Source organism: Haliotis cracherodii, unplaced genomic scaffold (genome assembly GCF_022045235.1).
Source record: "Haliotis cracherodii isolate W230 unplaced genomic scaffold, xgHalCrac1.p SCAF_9, whole genome shotgun sequence".
NCBI classification, from domain to species: Eukaryota; Metazoa; Mollusca; class Gastropoda; order Lepetellida; family Haliotidae; genus Haliotis; species Haliotis cracherodii.
In genome coordinates this window covers 40,143,870-40,169,751 of record NW_027266343.1, presented here as the reverse complement: position 1 = coordinate 40,169,751, position 25,882 = coordinate 40,143,870, and the positions used below count along the sequence as shown (strand labels likewise).

The 25,882-nt window shown below is 40.6% G+C and overlaps 1 pseudogene; it reads right to left on the bottom strand.

Annotated features, from left to right (window-relative positions):
• Positions 1-7,665: 7,665 nt before the first annotated feature.
• The window catches only part of LOC139453142 (uncharacterized), a 31,170-nt pseudogene continuing 12,953 nt past the window's right edge, over positions 7,666-25,882 (bottom strand).

The window sequence follows — 25,882 nt, the reverse complement described above, 5'->3', positions numbered from 1 at the left end:
TCCTTAACTTCATTTGAGTAGTATAGCTGGTCATTAATAGTAAATTTTATTTTTTCAAGTGTTTGTTCATCAAGATCTATAAGGGGTAGTTGTACAAAGTTCACCATATTGTTTCATGACATCAGATATGAAGTTATGAATAGTGAATATCCTTTACAGGCCTGCCAATGAAACCGGCCGAGAGCAACCAAACTACGGAATATGTACACACTTTGAATAGTAACAGCCACACAAATTCCAAACATGACACAATCCCCATAGGGGGCACGGGTGGCCTAGTCGTCTAAGGCGCCGCGATTTGCTGTGCAGAGTTGCGTCCCTTGGGCACGCCAGAAACCTATGATTGTGGGATCGAATCCCGGTTCGCCCAGATTATGTTCCTAGGTTTGTCAGCACCATACCCGTGCTCGTGGGTTTCACCGAAGTGGTAAACGTCTGAGACCTGCATCACTTCTGGCTTTCCTCCCACATTAAGCTGACACGCCGCGATATTACTGGAATACTGTTAAAAAGCGGCGTTAAACCCAACTCACTCACTCAATCCCCATAAAGTGTGTATCGTAATGACTGAAACCCGTTGCGGTCTGCGTGATTTGCTGTGTTTGGTACCTGTGAAAATTTGTCGGCTTTTAATCATTACAAATAAAAACAATATATAAAGTGATTTGGGTATATCTGCAAAAGAAAAGTAGGTATTAGAATATACATGTGCACTGAAGTGTCTGTTCAAGTTAAGAAATAGCTGGAAAATAGAAGCGCCCTATAATACTGAAGCTGAGTTGATGGTTGATTGATAAGTAAACAAGTTGTTTAATAGGTGTTCGGGCAACTAGGCCCATTTACACCTTGCCCATAATAAAGGTTTGCTAAGTACCTAGATATTTTATAAAGTATCAAAACCGCCACACGCGTTAATATAAGCGAGAATGACATTCTGAACATCATGGTGAACAATATTACTAGAACATAAAGTACCAGGCAATGAGAAGTCAATATTGAGAACTGTTAGAGACTCCACCATTGCCTTACGCTGGTTTACGTACTTTTGGCAATGCTATATAAAATGAGCTACATTATCAAGCTGATTACACACTGTACAATGTGGAGAAATGTCTTTATTAATAACATTTAGATAAGCACCAAGGCCCCAAGGCCCAAGACGAAGTCTGGTTAAGAGAACCTCCTCTCTCCGATTATTTCTAGATATGTGTATGTGTAATTTAGTGATAAAGGGATCGATGCCATAGAGATGACGTCCTTTTAAGGATGATGCCCATTTCTGCTGCCATTTTGTTTTAGCACTGGTCATACTGACGGTGCCTAACTCTGCAGGAGAAGGTAAAATTGTTTCATCTTGTTCTGATTCATCAAATTCAAATGCAGCTTTTGCCAATTTATCAGCTTTCTCATTTCCAAGTAATCCAACATGAGCAGGGATCCAAATTCAACATCTAACAGATCTTTACTGAAGTCATTATAAAGAACGAGAATGAATACTGATTGTCTTTGAACATTGTTGTACATAGTGATGTTGAGTGTTCTTAACAGTATATTGTCTGTTGATTGCACTTCTCACTTGTTGGAGAATAACAATAACAAATTGAGGCAATGAAAGGAAAGACAAAAAACAACAACCCAAAACTTGGGTCTTCCCACATAAACTGGTTAACAACGCGAAGGAGGGTGTCCTGTGTATATGGTGCGATGCTGAGAACACATTGCGCCGCGATCCACGTGAGAAATGTACAGTAGTGTAACAGCCATCTTCCCGAGGCAAGATAGTTAACTGACTATAAAAGTCCTTTTTCCACCCTTGCCATACTAGGCTGGAATTATGGAGTTACATTTTGGCTGGACTAACGAGTCTATGCATAGTCCAATCAAAATCGCGCACCGAAATCAAAATCCAGTTCGTAAACTGTCGTGCAGAATTCGGTCGATTGCAGGATTTGCAAAATATGTGCACCGCCAACTGTTGTCAGCAGATATTTTCCAAATCTTTTCATGTTTTTAATCAAGGTGCTGACGTGATTTGATGCATTTTGCGATGTAAGACTGGTTTTTATCGTCCTGACTGGGCGCCACCATTTTGTGTGGAACAAATGCTAGTGATTCGACAGGTGGAATCTGATTGGTCCATAGGAGAGGCTAGGAAGGGACATAATTGGTAATAGCCACTGGTGGCGCTACGATCGAGTCGGCAAGGGTGGAAACTGGACTTTTAAAGTCAGTTAACTCTCTTGCCTCGGGAAGATGTTTTATGGCCGGATATTTATCAAGGACAGTTCTACAAATAATAACTCGTCGTTATATATCTGAAATGCGACGTTGCATTTTAACTCACGCACTCACTGAAAATACATTTGGATTTGTTAAGAACAGGATATTCATGCCTTGATAGGCAAGGCAAGTCATTCGCCATCTTCGATAACTTTAGCTATTGGTCCATAGGAGAGGCTAGGAAGGGACATAATTGGTAATAGCCACTGGTGGCGCTACGATCGAGTCGGCAAGGGTGGAAACTGGACTTTTAAAGTCAGTTAACTCTCTTGCCTCGGGAAGATGTTTTATGGCCGGATATTTATCAAGGACAGTTCTACAAATAATAACTCGTCGTTATATATCTGAAATGCGACGTTGCATTTTAACTCACGCACTCACTGAAAATACATTTGGATTTGTTAAGAACAGGATATTCATGCCTTGATAGGCAAGGCAAGTCATTCGCCATCTTCGATAACTTTAGCTACGATATTCCGCTTGCAAAACGACATTTATGTCCTCGAGTACACAGATAACACAAACTCATGTCGCAATTGTATGTTATAAGTTGCAGCATTATCACATGGGGTATATGTGATTTAGTCGAGTGGTATAAAACCTACCGAGGGACGCATAAAGCCATAGAGACTCCGAGTGATAAGGCTACAACGAATTTATCTTGCCGACAACTTTCTATCTGTCACTGTAAATGAATTAAAACAAATTGAAAACAGATAGAAAACACCTGTTCGATTGAGCTGAGCTTTTTGCTTCGTTGCGGGGTGCACGAGATTTATCATCCCGTTCAGAAATCTACATACAAACTGTTTTCTTCTTGGCGGGGTATAAGCGGTTTATTTTTTCGCTCAGAAATGTATTTCCCTCACAGGCGAGATACGTTTTATTTTATTAACATCACGTGAACCAATCAGATCTCAACATTCTGACAGAGTTGCGTCCTTATGACTTATCTCACGGGTCTGGTACGAGTCAACCAGGTACGCTTTGAATGGAAGAGGTCAACTAACGTCGCGTCCAAGATTATTGCACTTATATAGCGACGTGCATGCACATGTGTGTATGGCTGTTTATACTAGTCCGGACTGATGCCGATTAATAGTGCTAGCTCACTGAGATACCATGCCGCAGTTTAACATGAATACCCCACTCAGACACAGTATACTGACCCCGAGCCGACCGGTCCTTGATTTAGCCCCCTTAAAATGTCGAGCGCCAGACAGGGTAAGAACACGTACCATCTTTTAACGTCTTTTTGGTATGACGCGGCCAGGGATCGAACCGTGGACCTTCCTCTCTCCGGGCGGACGCTCTACCACTGGACCACAGAGGCGGTCTCAACTAACACGGACAGAAAACAGCATAATCAGTGAACTACGTGTAGCTTATATAAGCCTACAACGTGAAAGAATGCTCTCACGGACCATACATTGTGCGTGCGTGCGTGTGCGTGTGTGCGTGTGTGCGTATGTGTGTGTGAGTGAGTGAGTGAGTGTGTGTGTGAGAGTTAGTGAATGAGTGTGCGTGTGAGTGAGTGTGTGAGTGAGTGAGTGAGTGTGTGTTTGTGTGAGTGAGTGAGTGAGTGAGTGCGTGCGTGTGTGAGAGAGTGAGTGAATGAGTGTGTGTGAGTGAGTGAGTGTGTGTGTGTTTGAGTGAGTTTGTGTGAGAGAGAGTGAGTGAGTGTGTGTGAGTGAGTGTGTGTGTGTGTGAGTGTGAGTGAATGAGAGTGTGTGTAAGTGAGTGAGTGTGTGTGTGTGAGTGAGTGAGTGAGTGTGAGTGTGTGTGTGAGAGTGAGTGAATGAAAGTGTGTGTGTGAGTGAGTGAGTGTGTCTGTGTGTGTGAGTGAGTGTGTGTGTGAGTGAGTGAGTGAGTGTGTGTGTGTGTGTGTGAGTGTGTGTATGTGAGTGAGTGAGTGTGTGTGTGTGAGTGAGTGTGTGAGAGTGAGTGAATGAGAGTGTGTGTGTGAGTGAGTGAGTGTGAATGAGTGAGTGAGTGCGTATGTGTGTGAGTGAGTGAGTGTGTGTATGTAAGTGTGTGAGTGAGTGTGTGTGTGTGTGAGTGTGTGAATGAGAGCGTGTGTGTGTGTGAGTGAGTATGTGTGTGAGTGAGTGTGTGTGTGAGTTTGAGTGTGTGTGTGTGTGTGTGTGTGTGTGTAAAAATAAATAACAAATAACTAGAATTGTTTGGAAAGAAAATGGCCTCAGGTGTAATGTTACACAAATGAATTGTTTTTAAAGTTTATGCAAATACTGCACATATAATGAAAGGTTATGCATGACTTGATTTTAGTGGTTTTAAGTACATATGTATTACTGAATTCGACAGATTTGTCACAATGTGCCTATGAAATATTTGTAGAATGTTCTGCACGTCGGAGTGATGACCTTTCATTGTGAAGTCATATTAACAACGCGCTAGCTGCACGCACGTTGGAGACACGTGAAGTTGCTGATGATTATTTTCATATTCCTATATGCACGGGTTCAGGGTACAGTTCTCGGTAGGAAGTGACAAGATGAAATCGGTAACTTGCGTTATATACAAGTTTGCTTTATACAGGTAGACATATTCATACAGAAAACACAATTTGCCAGGTCATGTGCCAATGGTTGTTGTCGTGGAGCCCCGGGACACCCAGCCTAACCCTAGCTAGGCTAAGACCCTATCTCTCCGGATGTTCATCTCTGGACCAAGGCTTATATAGCCAAGATCATCTGACATGGATTAATTCATAAATATAAACAACAGTAATTAATCAGTGACATACAATGTACGTAGTTGCCGGCTTTTTCGTTTGTTTGTTTGTTGTTTAACGCCGCACTCATCAATATGCTATATGACAGCGGTCTGTAAATACCGGCGGTCTGGACCAGACAATCCAGTGATTAATATCATGAGCATCGATCCACGCAATTGGGATCGATGACATGTATTAAGTCAGCGAGCCTGACCACCCGATCCCGTTAGTAGCCTTTTACGACAAGCATAGTCGCCTTTTACGGCTAGTATGGGTTGCTGAAGACCTATTCTACCCCGGAAGTTCACGGGTTCTGCAAATAACTACCATAAACCTTTTTACGGGTGTAGTATTGAACTATCTAGAAACAGTATCAGGCGAATCTGTGAAATATTTCATAGCTTCAGGCGCGCCAAAGGGACGCAACGTAGAAAACTGTGACCTTCATATACAAAAGACAAGAATAATATACGGACGATAACGCCATTTATTATTAACTACTAAAGCACATGTTCGATGTCATTCCATGTCATTATAGATCAATTGCGTGGATCGATGCTCATGATATCAATCAGTGGATTGTCTGGTCAAGACGCGATTATTTACTAACCGCCGTCATATAGCTGGAATATTGCTGAGTGCGGCGTTAAACAACAAACAAACAATATATATCAACCAGGCAGAGTATACTAATCTGTTAGTATTTGTGAGGATTTATTGATGTATTGAATTTATTCAAATGTTGTTAAAAAGACGGCACATGGATGTCAATGTTATATGAATTATGGACGATATAATGACTATTGTAAAGACTTTACATATAATTTCAAACTTATGCTGAAATAATTCTACACACAATATACAAAAACAAAAAATACATACAAAGCATTGTTCCTTTATAAAGTACATCACGTGATTTTTGCATAAGTTTAGTGAGCAATGAAAGGTATGCATAACAGATTGATCCCTGTACCCCATGTTTGGGTAACCATGTTATAACAGATTGATACCTCTACTCCATGTATGGGTAACATGTTACAACAGATTGATACCTGTAACCCATGTATGGGTAACCATGTTATGACAAATTGATACCTGTACCCCATGTATGGGTAACCATGTTATAACAGAATGATACCTGTAACCCATGTATGGGTAATCATGTTATAACAGATTGATACCTGTACCCCATGTATGGGTAACCATGTTATGACAGATTGATATCTGTACCCCATGTATGGGTAACCATGTTATAACAGAATGATACCTGTACCCCAAGTATGGGTAAACATGTTATGACAGATTGATACCTGTACCCCATATATGGGTAACCATGTTATAACAGATTGATACCTGTACCCCATGTATGGGTAACCATGTTATGACAGATTGATACCTGTACCCAATGTATGGGTAACCTTGTGTTGACAGATTGACACCTGTACCCCATGTATGTGTAACATGTTATAACGGATTGATACCTGTACCCCATGTATGGGGAACATGTTATAACAGATTGATACCTGTAACCCATGTATGGGTAACCATGTTATGACAGGTTGATACCTGTACCCCATGTATGGGTAACATGTTATAACAGATTGATACCTGTACCCCATGTATGGGTAACCATGTTATAACAGATTGATACCTGTACCCCATGTATGGGTAACATGTTAAGACAGATTGACACCTGTACCCCATGTATGGGTAACATGATATAACAGATTGATACCTGTACCCCATGTATGGGTAACATGTTATAACAGATTGATACCTGTACCCCATATATGGGTAACGATGTTATAACAGATTGATACCCGTACCCCATGTATGGGTAATCATGTTATAACAGATTGATACCTGTACCCCATGTATGGGTAACCATGTTATGACAGATTGATACCTGTACCCCATGTATGGGTAACCATGTTATGACAGGTTGATACCTGTACCCCATGTATGGGTAACATGTTATAACAGATTGATACCTCTACCCCATGTATGGGTAACCATGTTATGACAGATTGATACCTGTTGCCACATATATGGGTAACCATGTTATAACAGATTGAGAGACAGATGTATTCTCTTCGACTGTAATTGATAATCTTGATGTTGAAAAAAGACCATGGAATGTAAGCATTCATTCTTGGTGCTGATAACAATATCAATGCTGATATTGATGAAATAACGTGGTATTTTACTATCATAGAATGCTCTGAGTATCTATATAGTATAAAGAATATCTTGAACAACCTTTGCAATGATAATACCAGTATTTCTCACAGTTTATAGCTTGCATGTTTGAGGGACCTTTGTGATTTGTGTTATTCGTAGATAAGTACACACTTTTGATGTTTTGATTTATCGGATTTTGAATCTTCGGATTTATCTGGAGGAACTTAATCCATCCATCCATCCATCCCCCCACTCACCCAAACCCTTCCACCCACCCATCCATCCATTCATTCATCAATGCAAACCGGAAATCGAAATGCGTTTGGTCCATGTATACTTGAACAGATACAAGTAGGAATCTCACTGGAGAGTGTCTGATATTACAGTAGGATGAAGTTCATGGACCAACAATCAGATTTGAATCATTGTCATTGACAGAGGGTCGTCCTGAACTGTTGTGTCATCTGTTACTTTTCATTGTTCCGTCGTGGGGTACGATGCGGTGGTAGAGGTGGAAGACTGTCGAGCGAAGGGGGTCCATAGACATTCGCCACCCGTTGTGGCACAGTGCTCGGCTTCAGCCCAGTTTGGTTTTTACGGTTGCTGTGATTCGGGTCTATGTCTGGAAGATAATTCGAGGCTTTTATCTACAGGATGCCTACAGTCATCATATAGTTGATCATCACTTGAAGATGTATAACCACATGGTTGATCACTTGTGGGTACATCTGGTGTATGGCGAGACAGATATTTTGGCTTTGGAGGGAGACGTGGTTTCTCATTCCTTTTCTCATTAAACATATCATGCTGGGTATCGAGTCTACCAATGGAAATCAAGTCATTTGGAACACAGTGCATATGAGCTGGCTTGCCCAAATGTGGCAGTTGAACATACGCCATGTTCTGTGAGGAGTATGTGCTTGATCCTGAACTTTGAAAGGAAATCCCAAGTGATTGTTTTGACGATGCTACTTCCACAGATTCCGCTAGGAACTTCTGTAATTGTATGCCTTTTCCGTCATTCTTAGTCCTTGGCAAAGGTTTTGGTTTAAGGCTTGGCTTATTGGGACTCGGTGAAACTTTGAATGTTTGTAGTCCTTTTAATTGTGCCTGACTTAAACCTATTTCGTAGTCAACCAAGACATCAGTGCTACCGCCGACCAGTGACGATAATGTGGAGGACGAGCGAGGTCCATCACATTGTAAGGAAGATTCAGTGCAACTATCAAAGTCACCGGAATGTATGGTGACTGTAGGATCTATATCTATATAATAGTCATATTCTACAGTTTCATACTCATCCGGATTTCCGTAGGGACAGTCTTCATATCTGAAAGAAGCATTACAATGTTAAATGTCTTGTTTAAGATATAGTAAATGTAAAAAGGGCAAAAGAAAACCATACTATTTTCAGCCTCTCAAACGGAGAGGGGGCATGAACAGATCACTGGTTTAAAATCAAGGCGAGAGCTCTGATGAATTTCGTGAAGAGAGGCGAATTTATAATTCAACAGTATTTTATAAAGAAATTATGCAGGTTTAATTGTCTACTGTACATGACTAGATTTCGTAGTCTAAATGCAAATGTTAAGAGTCTAATGACTGTGGGGTGCACCATCGTTAATCAGGAACATTACCTTGTATGTTCCAGTAATTTCTGTTGAACAACTGTCATCCGTGGCCTTTCATGTCGTTCTGGGCTCCAGCAGAGCAGCATGAGAGAATAGATTGTATCCGGGCACTTTTCCGGTTTGGGAAGAATCTGATGTCCAGACGTTGTGGTCAGGTACTCATATAACTGCAAACACAGGAACACTCCAATAGATATCTGGAGGATGGCTAAATACAGGTCGTGAGATAACTCTAGTATGTATGTTTGTCAACTTAACGTTTCTGGAAAACAAAACGTTGGCGACTTTGTTGAAACACACGACGAAAAAAGTGTACAGAACGACCAAGCATCATTAACAGAGCAACCTCGGATTCGAACCAAGAAACTTAGGGCGTGGCAACGAAAAACTTTAAAATAACGATACAGCTCGGCAAAGACGTTACCTGATCCTTTGGTATAGTCTCGATTTTGTTTAGACTGCGGCATGTGCTCAAGTCGGAGAACGCATTCCACAATACCAGGCCAAAACTGAAGACGTCACTCGCCCATGAGTAGGTGCCGTCTCGTATTACCTCAGGCGGTGATCTGACAGAAAATAATAAATAATGTAACGACAAGGTTGAAGCTGCATCAAAGTATGTCTTGTTGTGAGCGAGTGAGCCACGAGTAGGTTTTAAGCTGCCTGTGATGGGAAAAAGGTGCAGGTAAAAACCGTTTACCACTTTGATGAAACCCATGAGCATGGGTATAGTGATGACAAACCAAGGATCATATTCTGTACGAATTTGGTATTCGAACCTGCCACCAGAGGAACCTGGAATAAGTGCATGGCAAATCCCGGCGCCTAAATGAACAGGTGAATTAAGTTCCAGAACCTACCTTCTGTACACATGTTCATCCTGTGGCACAACAAAACTGTCATCGGCAATCATTCCATCTTCAGTGTCACATGACTTCCGGATATACCCAAGGTCTGAGAAGTATACCTGTGACAGACAGTAAGTAAATAAATGAGAGAGAGAGAGAGAGAAAGAGAGAGAGAGAGAGAGAGAGAGAGAGAGAGAGAGAGAGAGAGAGAGAGAGAGAGAGAGAGAGAGAGAGAGAGATGAACTGATACTTTTTCATGAAACTCTGCAGGTCTGTCAAGTACATGCTGAACTAGTACCTTGTGCTAATGAGAAATTTTAGAAATTTTTATTTTTTACGTTTCCATGGCAACAAGATGGCCTTAGGTTTCAAACTCTTCTTTTTTTTTACAATTTCCAAGACAAGTTCCACCTCGGTTTAAAAAGATTAGGGTTTGTTTAGATTTAATTATGTCATATATTCTGCAACAGGGGCGGGGGATATAGTCACATTAGTGGAAAACTCTTGTTGATATCACTTTTCAGCTTTAGGAAAGCCAAAGAGGAAGCAAGTCCCAGCACAACCACTTATGTGCTGGAAACCTGGAAACATAAGCCGGGAGAAGGGGGCCTCGAACCCAAGAACATTCTGGCACGCCAAATGGGACAAAACTGTGCAGCTAATTGCGGTGCCTTTGACGACTGGCGCACATTGTAGTTTTATCACAAAACACACAATTGTTTTTAGTGATAAACATTTGTTGTTTTTAACATGAGAAAATGTTTAGGAAACAAAATTAAGATTTAGTCTATACGCTGACCTTACCGTGCAATTGCCGTTATCTTCAGTATCAGCAATCCATATATTATCTGCACATAGACAACCATGGACCCAGTTTTGATGATGTAGAAGAGACAACGTCTTTGCCACTGCACTCAAATAGCGATTGTGATCCACAGACCATAAGTCGCACATCCTACCATCCGGCACGTTCCTCAGGGAGAAACAGTTTCCAGTTGGGAACTTGTACACCTGTACATATATACACCTTGGCTACAAATGGGATTGTTATGAGAAGTACCCCAATCCTAAAGGAGAGGCGAATTTAAAGAAGACGTTTAACATGCATACCATTGGATACCACAGCGTTTGAAACATAATAAAAACCGCCGAACACAGACTGAAGAAGTTTCCCTTTTATTATAGTCACATGCATAACATGTACTATAAAAAAGTAGGGGATATTTTGTTTTGAGGTAAAACTACAGGACAATACACAATGTTTGGCAATAAAAGTAAGTGATTTATGTGGCAAGAACATTTTCGAAAACATCAAGCTGCCAAATACAACATTGTGACAGTTATTAAACACGTGACCTCGGACAGCACATGCCAAATTTGCCATTGTCACTCAGAATATTGTTTTCTAGAAACCAAACGCTCAAATACACTTTATTAAACACATTTAATTATTAAAAATCAATAACACTGATCATGTAACGTTTGCAAAGTGCTTAAGGTTTACGTGCCATAGCCATGTTAAAGCTGGGCACACGTCAGAATATTGTTGCCAAAACATGTTTCTTAATGTCATCAGCAGATTGTGGGCCAACAAACAGATAACGTGTTGCCGCTCTGGGCGTGCAAAGGCAGCACCTGCAGCCCAGAACGGATTAGTAAGGACGATGGCATCAAGAAATCGGTTGCAAACTGGCACTCAGATAAAGGACCGGTAGCAACAGGCAACAGTTGTAAGAGTACATGGCCAGACAGTGCGGAATCGTGGCAATTGTCTGCACGACGTCCGCATGTCATCCCACAACTTACTGAACGTCATTTGGAGGGAACGTCAGCTCTGGGATAATCGACGTTGGGCTGATGTCATGTTTTCTGATGAATCGTTGTCTTGGGTGTGGGTCCATTATGGATAGGGTGGTATAGCAATGACTGGCCGAACTGTGCTCCACATTGTCCATGGCAGATTCACAGGGCAATACTGTCGGAACAACATCATTGCACCAACACGTTGGGCAATGATTTATCACTAAAATATGCACCTCCTCATCGTGCAATGATTATGACAAAAACAAAATATCTATGTCATGCCATGGCCAGCACTCACTCATGTACGTCAACGTCACCCACCACTCTCACTGAACTCGGTGTTGCTCTCACTGATAAGTCGAACAATATGAATCAAGCAAACCTTGATCGACTCATCAGAAGCATGCCTCAAAGAATTCGTGCGTGTCTAGCCAACAGTGGTGATTTTACCCGATTTTGGCGACGTTTGCCGCAAAAGGCAGGTTTCGAATTTGACACTCGACCTCTTTAACGACCTAGTGTGCCTCAATCTCATCACACCAACCATTAGAGCACATCAGATCCGATCGTCTACTCCCCAGCAGACATGATCATATCCATTCCATCTTCCAGTACCATATAGATAAGAAGATATGTCTTGATGATTTCCACTATCTCCTACTTTTTGGTATGGTATATAATATCCTATTAGACAAGCAAAAATTTAAAAAACGTAACAAACAAATACAAAATGAAACATTCTTCAAAAATAATAACAATAATCTATTTCCAGGAAGAAATGTTTATGTTTGATTCTATGACATGCAACAGATACTGCTTAAAATACAAAGTCACTTACATTGTAAGAGTATATGTTTTGAAATGAATCGGCGTTCGATCCCCGACCGAGCTGCATCATCAGACGTTAAAAGAGGGTATTTGTTGTTATCCTGCCACGCGCTCGGCATTAAGGGGTGGACAAGGGATTCATCGGCACGAAGACAGTATACTGTGTCCAAGTGGTATATTAATAAATACAGTTGGTTGGTTGTTTTGTTTAACGCCGCATCCGATCCCGTTAGTCGCCTTTTACCCATTAGTGAGCGATTGAGTTGGGTCTAACGCCGCTTTCGGTTATATTCTAGCAATATCACGACACCAAAAATGGCCTATAAACATTGTCGTGTGAGGAATCGAACCCGAATCGAGGAAGCGAACGCTTTATCCACTAGGCTAACCCACAACCAATGCAATTAATAGTAGCTACTATGTCAGCCTTTGTTACATGATAATCTTACCAGGTATTCTGTTTCATTCCTTTTCTCAACAGCCACATGGCCATGAATTCCTGGGATGCTCTCTGTGTTCAATTGTGACTCTTCTCTTTGCGTCAGGCGACGGCAAAGTTTGTCCATCTTTATATCTGACGAAAGCTAAGAAACGTATTAGGGAACAATAAGAGATCTTCAGATCTCTGTATTAAGTAATCGGTTTACGGTACCAAAAATTAGGGAATATACCCATGCATGGAAGGGATCTAGGGAAGTGAGTGAGTGAGTGTTGTTTAAGCAATATTCCAGCCGGGGACACCAGAAATGGGGTTTACACATTGTATCCATTAGGGGAATCAAACCCTGGTCTTCGTCGTGACGATTGAACGCTTTAACCAAAGACTACCCCACCGCCCGTGTGAATCAGAACGTTCCTATCTGGTATATATAGGTCACATAACTGACACGCATTAGAACACGTACTCATCCACTGCACACACTACCAAACACATCGTACAACACTACAAACCACCCTAAATCTTAATACTGAACCTACTTTAGAATAAATCCTAAATCCACAAAATAGATTAGAAAAATTCAAAGCTTTAGGCATATACTTAATTAAAACAGGACTAATTAGACGCATTTAAACCCCACACAAACTAATAAAACCAAAATCACATAAGCTAACAGACCACCCACCACACACAGCTCCCAATATTCGCCCCCTTCCCACTCTTGGCATTCATTCCAAATCTCAAAATTACTATTTAAGCAACCCTTAACCCCCCCCCCCCCCCCCCCCCCCCCGCGCCTCCTTGGTTGCACCACCACTTCCTTTTCCCCCCTTTCGGAAACACATTAAATGGCCTGGCCCCGTCTGCGACATACGCATGCAGTCGGAAAGCGCACATAAATTCTCCAATATCGGTAAGTTAGACACGCGTTTTAACGTACATTGACTAATAGTTTCGCCTTTGGTTGGTTGGTTGGTTGTTTTACGCCGCACTCAGCAATATTCCAGCTATATGACGGCGGTCTGTAAATAATCGAGTCTGAACCAGACAATCCAGTGATTAATATCATGAGCATCGATCCACGCAATTGGGATCGATGACATGCATCAACCAAGTCAGCGAGCCTGACCACCCGATCCCGTTAGTCGCCTTTTACGACAAGCATACTCGCCTTTTACGGCAAGTATGGTTTGCTGAAGACCTATTCTACCCCGGAATCTTCACGGGTTGGTTTCCACGTTGACAACTAAAATGGTAATATGAACGGAATCAGAATACGTCGTAATTCAATTTACTCAAGCAGTATATAAGTCTTGTAAGTACATATTATGTTTGTGTTTGAGATGGTTGAGTGAGTATGGTTTTACGCCGCTTTTAGCAATATTCCAGCAATATCACGAAGGGGGACACCATTTTACCCATGTCGGGAATCGAACCCGGGTTTTCGGCGTGACGAGCGAACGCTTTAACCACTAGGCTACCCGACCGCCCCTGAGATGATTGAAGGATTCTGGGTGTGAAGACATTGAACAAGGTTGCTCTGCTCAGATGGTGATGCATTACAACGTGTTAAACATGAAGGGAAAAACGATGCGAAAATACACCTTACCGAAAAATGTACACCCTCGTATACTCCGAATTCCTCGTACAACGGCTCATCATTTGTTGAAATAGTTTCCCTTTCATAGAGATTTTGATACTCAAAATAATCCCTCTGGCCTAAAAAGACATGTTATGAGCGAGTTACTTTCACACGACAGGTAATCAATATGTGTAGACAATGAATATAGTTCGTCAAGTGAAAATATTAAAATAAATTAAATGTAAATGATTTTTCCTGATAATGAGTGAACGGGTGTGCCGAAGACTGACCATTTATATGGCTCATAAAGGTAAAGGAGGTATGTGGTTTTGAAGCAAACTTATCTTTGTAAATATTAGACATAACCCGAAATCAAGATTGTTTGGTTGTTTGTTGTTTAACGCCGCACTCAGCAATATTAATACAGCTATATGACGGCGGTCTGTATCTCGTCCAGACAATCCAGTGATTGATATCAGTGATCAACGCAATTGGGATCGATAACATGCATTAACCACGATAGCGAGCCTGACCACCCGATCCCGTTAGTCACCTCTTACGACAAGCATGGTCGCCTTTTACGGCAAGTATGGGTTGCTGAAGGCCTATTCTACCCCGGATCTTCATGATCACGGACCCGTGAAGATTCCGGGGTAGAATAGGTCTTCAGCAACCCATGCTTGCCGTAAAAGGTGACTATGCTTGTCGTAAAAGGCGACTAACGGGATAGGGTGGTCAGGCTCGCTGACTTGGTTGATGCATGTCATCGATTCCAATTGCGTGGATCGATGCTCATGATATTAATCACTGGATTGTCTGGTCCAGACTCGATTATTTACAGACCGCCGTCATATAGCTGGAATATTGCTGAGTGCGGCGTTAAACAACAAACCAACCAACCAACCAATCATGATCACGGGTCCGAAATTATAAGAAAGCTTTACGAATAGCCACGGTACGATTCCGACTAAATGATAAGCTTGTGTGCATCACTATCAAATAGCGGTGACACCAGGTGTTCGCAAAAACGTTCAAGGAAAATCTCCATGATATGTATGATATGAATTTGTTGAATATGAATCAAATTCTTGTTTGGCCAAACTAAAAGTCGCATATACGGATTAAACCAGAAATACCCGTTTTATATATCTGAAAAATTCAACAAACAAACGGAAATGCATTTTGGATATTGATACCAACAATAGCGTATCCAAAATTTCAATTTATAACATGAAATTATAAGGGTTTTACGAAGAAATATATACTAGTTTATTGATGATGTTAATGCACGCTGTCAGCTTAAAATTGCCGTCGCACTCTCAGGAGTATACTTAAATGTGATGATATGTCAGTAACAACGTACCATATTCCGTTTCTGAACCCTGAAAAAACAAAACATTGTCTTCTTAATTTCCTAATTTGCTTGTGTTTCTTGATTCATTTTAGATCGACTTAGATCGATAATTTCTTGTGTTACTGATACTAGTATGAGGTTAGTTTTGTTCAGAGCCTCACTAGGCACACATTCACAAATAAAATATCTTCCGAAGGGAGACAACTCTCAACTGCAAGAAGATTTAACCCCCCCCCCTTTTATTTCGAAAACAATCTTTATTTCTGTATAAATTACCACCAAAGACAATAAATAGATCTTATTTGTGCACACACACACACACACACACACACCCTTTAAAAAAAAGCTGTATCCGCCCATGCAGTTTATAATTAATGAGAGAACGAAATAATCTTGGTCACTTACTTCTTTTGGGAGACCTTGATAGGATGTTCTGTCAAGTCCAGGAAACAAAATGTCTGGTGTCCTTTGCGGTCGTTCTATAATAACACATCGCATGGATGAAGTATTGTTCTAATAAATGAAATGTATATATTGAAACAATATAAACACGTTTCAGTATGATAATAACAAGGCAGTCAAACTCAAAGTATTTTAGAGATAACTAACTGCACAATCTTAGAATTCGATTTCCATGTGAGGCGAAATGGGGTTTAACGTCGTGTCCAAGATGCACGTGTGTGTCTGTGGCTACTTGTACTACTCCGGACTGATGCCGATTTATAGTGCTAGCTCACTGAGATACCATGCCGCAGTATAACATGAATACCCCACTCAGACACAGCATACCGACTCCGAGCCGACCAGTCCTTGTTTTAGCCCCTTAATGCCGAGCGCCAGACAGGGTAACAATAAGTACCATCTTTTAAAGTCTCTTGGTATGACGCGGCCGGGGATCGAACCCCGGACCTTACGCTCTCCGGGGGGACGCTTCGATTTCCAAGAACCATTGTGGAGTGTCATCTGATTTCACAAGGGTAGAGAAAATGGAAATGTAAACAAAATAAAAGCGACAAAAACATTTCTATAGGCGTATGGAATCTCTGCCTGAAGAAGAGTCCATTGTTCGATTCCGACCGTGTGAGCATGCATTTATGATTCACTATCCTATAGTGATGATACCAGATGTTCGCGAAATGCTTAGCTTATCAGATCCCACCCGTGGCATACGTCACAAACACATGCATAGGCAAGTCAGTGGTTCACCTGAAAACGTGGAATGGGTACAAATCAAAATACCGAATTTCACCGGACATCAATTTTGTCACTGATGCGTCAAATTTGGAAATGTCCTCTAGATGTCTACCACCAATGTTTTAGAATAAAAGCGAAAAACAATCTGTCCATAGCCGCAACAAATATCTGCTAAAATATGATAGAAAAGGTGATGTTGTAACCGTTATCACGCAGCTTTTGATGAAGTTTCGTATTACGCTCTTTGTTTACGCCGTAGCAAGATCATGCTCGGTTGTACCTCAAATGTTGTTGTGCCGCCTCCGTGGTCTAGTGGTAGAGCGTCCGCCCGGAGAGCGGAAGGTCCGTGGTTCGATCCCGGCCGCGTCATACCAAATGACGTTAAAAGATGGTACTTGTTGTTACCCTGTCTGGCGCTCGACATTAAGGGGCTAAAACAAGGACTGGTCGGCTCGGAGTCAGTATACTGTGTCTGAGTGGGGTATTCATGTTAAACTGCAGCATGGTATCTCAGTGAGCTAGCACTATAAATCGGCAGTCCGGACTAGTACAAGCAGCCACACACACACACACACACGTGCATGCACGTCGCTATTTAAGTGCAATAAGCTTGGACGCGACGTTAAATCCCATTTCACCTTTCACCTCAAATGTTGTGACCGTGAACAACAAGGCTGGCGATGCTTGAATATTGTTTGACATGTATGTAAAGTTGACTTTTGGACAGTTGAAGTCATCGCTCTTGTCATACAGTCTTGTACATTTTTTGTCACTCTAATGGAAGGGACTTCGCTATTCGACCGTTATACCAGATCATCGATATACCTGAAGCTCAAGTTAAATTTCTTGGTCAAATACCCTTGTTTTGATTTTTTCCAATCTGAGCAGAAAAAACGATTTATATGCATAAAGAAGCAGATCGGTAAGAAGGGAGCACGATTGGTACTCTTGTTGATACCTACTTCTTGCCTAATTATCTGAGCACCAAATTCCACATAGATGTGTTATCAATGAGGAAGTCAAGCATTTCCCATATTGTTTCTCAGTAAACTTCAGATGCCATTTATTTTAATTTTTGGGTTAAAGTTTATCCTTTGAAAATTAGTTTCGAGAAACACCTGCATTCACTATTGTTAATCTTTAGAAATATTAACTAGTGTAGGTGAAGTTGTGTCTTCCATTTTCAAATATGTATATGAATGTAATTAACTTCATCTTTACCACAAACCTGTATGTACAAACGTTTCCATCCTGTGTGGTATCTATAATGGTAACAAGAAATATCTTCGAAACGATTTACCCTCCAGCGCATACACTGATGCCTTAAATGAACATCAATAATGCAAATACGTGTATATATACAAAGACAACCACATGCCACAAAATGCTTAACGATAATCTATGTGAGAAATAACCCGCTGACATTGTACAGCATAATGCTTTATTTAATCGACAATCAGAAAATTTTATCCAATCGGGAAATTCTAAAACATTAACCTCCTTTGGCAACAGTGTCATCAAACAAGGATGAACATTGGGTCAAACAGTGAAAGCATGTTATGCTGTAGGAAGAAATGGTATATGGGTTTACCGCTGCAGCTGTTGTAACGATCGAAGGTCTCCTCCAACCTGCTCTTTGCCTCACACATGGACAGGCGATGGGTATCATCATAGCGGGTGCAGCATTGGATGGCGTCAAACACGGAGGTAGGGATGCACCTTTCTTGGCACAACTTCTTTCTGTCTTCCTTTATCTGGAGCATGAGAAGCAAAGTGACTATACACTCTAAACAAGAAGGGGACAACACATACATACAAACGACACGATACGTTATGTTGCCTGTCTAGTAATTTCAATTTCTACGCACTGTGATCCAGTCAGACATTTGTTATGAAAAATGTCCGGACAGTTCTAGGATAAGATGGCTTGTATGTGGCTATCATCATGAGAACCTTGATATTCAAAACATGAAATATTTGAATTTATTCAATCATTATGCTGAGAATTTATTGCAATTCAGAATTGAATGTGTTAGAATGAGTGAGGGTTATCACTACGCTGATCAATATTTCAACATGATGTGACAACATAATACGTTTGGAAAGACCGAATGATTCACAGCGATACCCAGATTATTTTAACCAACTTTAGCTTTTGAATGTGAGGTCAACTAAAACCAATCATACGGGCACTGTTGCCAACTCGAATGGGTGTATAGGTCCGCATGTCCTGGTAAATGGTGGTAATAGTTTGTTATAGTGTAAAACACATCAACAAATTCAGTTATTGTTATATGTCCGTGAGCGTTAAGGAACATTTACCAGATTTACAATGGCGGACTCATTTTGTCCTTTGAGATCTGAGTAAGGGAGGCAACCGTGTGTGATGACTTCATAGATGAGATGCCCAACCATCCAGTAATCAGACCGCATAGAGAAATGATGTTTCTTGAGGGACTCTGGAGAAGACCATCTCATGGGAATGGTTGAACATTCTCTGTCTAACAAGAAAATCAGTCATTATACGTAGCTATAGCAAGCACAAATACAATACATATTTGTGTACTTAAAGATGAGTGTACTTAATAATGCATTACCAATAGTAGAACATGTATGGACATACCAACAAGAGTTTCGCCTCTTCCACATTTTCGAGCCAATATGAAGCGACACAGCTTGACAGATTTACTCTGTTTGTTATATGCAAAACTGGCAGCAGTAAGATCTCTGTGTATTGTGCCATGTTCATGAAGGGCGATAACTGCTTCCAGGGCTTGTATAAGGAATTTCATGAGCTGAAGAGGTTTAAACCAGTCCTTGTTCTTGGCACTGTAATAAAGCACCTTCTGGAAGTTCTGTTGGCTGTAATCCTCAGTGATGTAGAAAACAGGGAACTGGTCGATTCTGTACGCCCACATAGACAGGATACCCTTATGTGTAGAAAGAGCTCTCAGAATCTCGACTGTAGTGAGGTGACCACAATCCGACGATTTGGATGGACTTCTGCTATGTTCCACAAGGACGTCCTCTGGAAAGTTTGAAAATACTTAAACCATAGTTTGTATGCAGCAAGAGCATAACGTTGAGTGTTGATGTCCGATCACACTAACTTACGAACTAAGTAATAGATAGAGGATAAATTACAGTACCTTATCGGGAAAAAAGGTAATCTTACAGTTGGTCTTAGCCCCAGTTGTACCTTGTTATCATTATCAGCTGAAGTACAACCACAAGCCAATTACCCGAGAATCCACGAATAGCACATACATTGTATATGTATAAATTGTACAGTCAATTGTAAACAGCACTTGACATTTTACATTCTACCCACGCAATAGATGTGTAAGTGTCCTACACGAGACCCAAATAACAAAATACCTATTGGACATATCCTTCAGCTGTGCTCATACTCAACTGACAACCTCCTAGTTTCAAACCTGTTGGTAAATTGACGTGAATCATGATTTCTTCTGATCCAATTTTGGTAGAAGCTACTTTCCAGCTTGAACTGCTTGTAGAATGGTTTGTTGGTTGTTTGTGCAGGTGGTTGATGCTGATTGGATGTAGATGTGTCAGAACCTCTTTTGCAATAAAACTGTGAATTGCATCTATGTTGGCATTTTTCCACATGGAAACGGCACCTTGTTTGATCGCTGGACTTTGGGAAAACAGTAAACATCTTGTCATGCCATATATGCTTCTGTCCAAGTACTTTAGTGACAATCCAAGAGCTTGGAAAGCAGACTTCGCACGATCCTCTATATCACCACCTTCAGTATCTCCTATTAACGAAGTTAAAGTGATTTAACTAAAATGCACCATTCACACTTTGCAAAATCGATCTAACGTAATTCCTAGATTATAGAAACCTGGAAACAAAGACCTGAGATTCTTTGGTTGCTGATTTGTAATAATTACGAATCACAAAACAAAGAAAGTACGTACTTCATAGCTCATTAATCTGCATTTATGATATTATTTGAACGATAATATATTTCCAATAATTTATATTGACTGCAATCTAAATAATCCTGGGACTGCCACGCATCCATTTACCTAATGCATTCAGGTATGCAACCATTCCAATTGTGACTAACTGTATGACTCTCTCGTGTGGTTTGGTTTTCTTTAAGACTTTTGGAACTCTGGGTTTCCCTGGCTTCAGTAGTGCTGGGAGTGTGTCTAAGGCCATGAGGGCAGTCTGGTGGTCGCCATGAAACACCTGTTTCATAAAACAAAACATATCGTTTGAAGATAAATACTTCCACTGAATTGTGTACAAAATTCCTATAGCAACTTAAGCATTCTTGATATAAAGCCCTAAGGTAACACCGCTTTCCTGACACTGATTGGCTGATTGTGATAACTTATAAGCATGAGCATGCGGTTCACATTTTCGTTACTACTATAACAAAACAATAGAAACTCTTTATATTTCGGGTTATATTTGCTTTGTGAAATTTAACAAAGTGCAAGATCAAAACTTTCCATTTCAAAGTACATCAGTGTTACGTTTCTTCACTTTTCAAATATGACGTACAAACGACTCGAGTCGTCACCATCTTATGAGCGGTTAAATAGGTGAAAGAAACAAATGATACAGATTCCGACTTTGCCAAACAGGTTAAAGAGGTTTATGTCCACTTCAAGATGAATACCTGCAATGTACCTGGAAATACGTTAACCTTGTATCTTACATGTTAATTGTTACATGTATGGTAAAAATGAAAAGCCGATGAAACAAATTTCACAGTTAAAACACTTGAAAAGTATATAGAGACGTTTAAACTTAGGAATTGGGATTTAAAATGTTTGCTTTCAACATACATGTAAGTTGCTGTTTTACCTCTATAAGTGTCCCCAAGACCATAGAAAAATGAACAGGCCAAGATTTCTTCTTCACTGATGAAAGTTGCTTCCAACTGCTTCCACAAGCTGTCACTGCTTTGGTGACGTCATCAATACGTTTTCGAATGTCATCAACAAAAACCATGATGTCACTGAGAGGAAAATCGTTTCCTAAGCTCGGTTGTGAAATGTTTTGCTTTAACAGTTTGATCCTGGAATCCAAGAGTGAATGACTAATATCTTGGGACACCACTAAATAGACGAGCGCCAGAAGGTACGTGCAAATCAAATTATGCAGGATTTCTGGGTGTGTCTTTGTGGGAGCAGTCATTGTGAGACATCGTTTAAACAACGCCTCTTCAGCCAGCTGCAGATCCTCCGGATCAATATCGTTGGGTTTAGTTGAAAGTAGAATGTCCCTGAGTTTGGTTAGAGCTTTATTCTGTATTTCAGGAACTGGAACTGCCAGAAGTTCCACTATTGCAGATATATCCTTCTTTGCAAAGACTTCTGGAAGGACTTTGGTCAGAAGACAGCGAACTGTGTTTGACCTTTTGCTTCTGTCATAAAGTCTAGTCTCGCGGCACATCTCTCGTAGTTCTCTTTGGGATGACCCTGATGAGTAATAATGTTGGATTTAGAGCAGAGGCAATTAACACCAGCTAAAGAGGGAAGACTAGTGGGACGACTTTCAGATTGAGGGACGCCCCCATGTTTTTATAGCTTATGTATGCTAAATGTTTTAGACGGTAGCCGAATAACCACTTGGGCCTGTATATAACACATGTTCTTCACATATTCAAACCCTGCAATACATCATTATGGCATTATTATTCATGTCGGTTGAAAGCTCGTGGGTTTTTCTTACGGATGAGTTACAAAATGCTAATTGCCAGCTAGAGTGGATTAGTATCCAGTGAAAACCCTAGATTACAATAGAAATATGCCCCGGTCACATGAAGCCCATCACTCTCGTACCCAGAGTTCCATGCGACCAGCCTTGTACCTCTGTCACATCGTCACATCTTACACAGCCCGTTCATGTGTTTTCCCTCTTTTTCACATTTCGATAAACATAAGTTTCAGTGTGAAAATATCCTAAAACGTCGAAAACGGGTGAGTGAGTGAGTTAAAATTTAACGTCGCATCAGCATTATTTCAGCCATATAGCGACGAGACCAAGCTAGTATATACACAATTTAGTTATTTATGCAATGTCATGTTTAAAAACAATTGATGAAAATTGATGGACAGAGCCTCGACATTAAGGGGCTAAAACAAGGACTGGTCGGCTCGGAGTCAGTATACTGTGTCTGAGTGGGGTATTCATGTTAAACTGCAGCATGGTATCTCAGTGAGCTAGCACTATAAATCGGCAGTCCGGACTAGTACAAGCAGCCACACACACACACACACACGTGCATGCACGTCGCTATTTAAGTGCAATAAGCTTGGACGCGACGTTAAATCCCATTTCACCTTTCACCTCAAATGTTGTGACCGTGAACAACAAGGCTGGCGATGCTTGAATATTGTTTGACATGTATGTAAAGTTGACTTTTGGACAGTTGAAGTCATCGCTCTTGTCATACAGTCTTGTACATTTTTTGTCACTCTAATGGAAGGGACTTCGCTATTCGACCGTTATACCAGATCATCGATATACCTGAAGCTCAAGTTAAATTTCTTGGTCAAATACCCTTGTTTTGATTTTTTCCAATCTGAGCAGAAAAAACGATTTATATGCATAAAGAAGCAGATCGGTAAGAAGGGAGCACGATTGGTACTCTTGTTGATACCTACTTCTTGCCTAATTATCTGAGCACCAAATTCCACATAGATGTGTTATCAATGAGGAAGTCAAGCATTTCCCATATTGTTTCTCAGTAAACTTCAGATGCCATTTATTTTAATTTTTGGGTTAAAGTTTATCCTTTGAAAATTAGTTTCGAGAAACACCTGCATTCACTATTGTTAATCTTTAGAAATATTAACTAGTGTAGGTGAAGTTGTGTCTTCCATTTTCAAATATGTATATGAATGTAATTAACTTCATCTTTACCACAAACCTGTATGTACAAACGTTTCCATCCTGTGTGGTATCTATAATGGTAACAAGAAATATCTTCGAAACGATTTACCCTCCAGCGCATACACTGATGCCTTAAATGAACATCAATAATGCAAATACGTGTATATATACAAAGACAACCACATGCCACAAAATGCTTAACGATAATCTATGTGAGAAATAACCCGCTGACATTGTACAGCATAATGCTTTATTTAATCGACAATCAGAAAATTTTATCCAATCGGGAAATTCTAAAACATTAACCTCCTTTGGCAACAGTGTCATCAAACAAGGATGAACATTGGGTCAAACAGTGAAAGCATGTTATGCTGTAGGAAGAAATGGTATATGGGTTTACCGCTGCAGCTGTTGTAACGATCGAAGGTCTCCTCCAACCTGCTCTTTGCCTCACACATGGACAGGCGATGGGTATCATCATAGCGGGTGCAGCATTGGATGGCGTCAAACACGGAGGTAGGGATGCACCTTTCTTGGCACAACTTCTTTCTGTCTTCCTTTATCTGGAGCATGAGAAGCAAAGTGACTATACACTCTAAACAAGAAGGGGACAACACATACATACAAACGACACGATACGTTATGTTGCCTGTCTAGTAATTTCAATTTCTACGCACTGTGATCCAGTCAGACATTTGTTATGAAAAATGTCCGGACAGTTCTAGGATAAGATGGCTTGTATGTGGCTATCATCATGAGAACCTTGATATTCAAAACATGAAATATTTGAATTTATTCAATCATTATGCTGAGAATTTATTGCAATTCAGAATTGAATGTGTTAGAATGAGTGAGGGTTATCACTACGCTGATCAATATTTCAACATGATGTGACAACATAATACGTTTGGAAAGACCGAATGATTCACAGCGATACCCAGATTATTTTAACCAACTTTAGCTTTTGAATGTGAGGTCAACTAAAACCAATCATACGGGCACTGTTGCCAACTCGAATGGGTGTATAGGTCCGCATGTCCTGGTAAATGGTGGTAATAGTTTGTTATAGTGTAAAACACATCAACAAATTCAGTTATTGTTATATGTCCGTGAGCGTTAAGGAACATTTACCAGATTTACAATGGCGGACTCATTTTGTCCTTTGAGATCTGAGTAAGGGAGGCAACCGTGTGTGATGACTTCATAGATGAGATGCCCAACCATCCAGTAATCAGACCGCATAGAGAAATGATGTTTCTTGAGGGACTCTGGAGAAGACCATCTCATGGGAATGGTTGAACATTCTCTGTCTAACAAGAAAATCAGTCATTATACGTAGCTATAGCAAGCACAAATACAATACATATTTGTGTACTTAAAGATGAGTGTACTTAATAATGCATTACCAATAGTAGAACATGTATGGACATACCAACAAGAGTTTCGCCTCTTCCACATTTTCGAGCCAATATGAAGCGACACAGCTTGACAGATTTACTCTGTTTGTTATATGCAAAACTGGCAGCAGTAAGATCTCTGTGTATTGTGCCATGTTCATGAAGGGCGATAACTGCTTCCAGGGCTTGTATAAGGAATTTCATGAGCTGAAGAGGTTTAAACCAGTCCTTGTTCTTGGCACTGTAATAAAGCACCTTCTGGAAGTTCTGTTGGCTGTAATCCTCAGTGATGTAGAAAACAGGGAACTGGTCGATTCTGTACGCCCACATAGACAGGATACCCTTATGTGTAGAAAGAGCTCTCAGAATCTCGACTGTAGTGAGGTGACCACAATCCGACGATTTGGATGGACTTCTGCTATGTTCCACAAGGACGTCCTCTGGAAAGTTTGAAAATACTTAAACCATAGTTTGTATGCAGCAAGAGCATAACGTTGAGTGTTGATGTCCGATCACACTAACTTACGAACTAAGTAATAGATAGAGGATAAATTACAGTACCTTATCGGGAAAAAAGGTAATCTTACAGTTGGTCTTAGCCCCAGTTGTACCTTGTTATCATTATCAGCTGAAGTACAACCACAAGCCAATTACCCGAGAATCCACGAATAGCACATACATTGTATATGTATAAATTGTACAGTCAATTGTAAACAGCACTTGACATT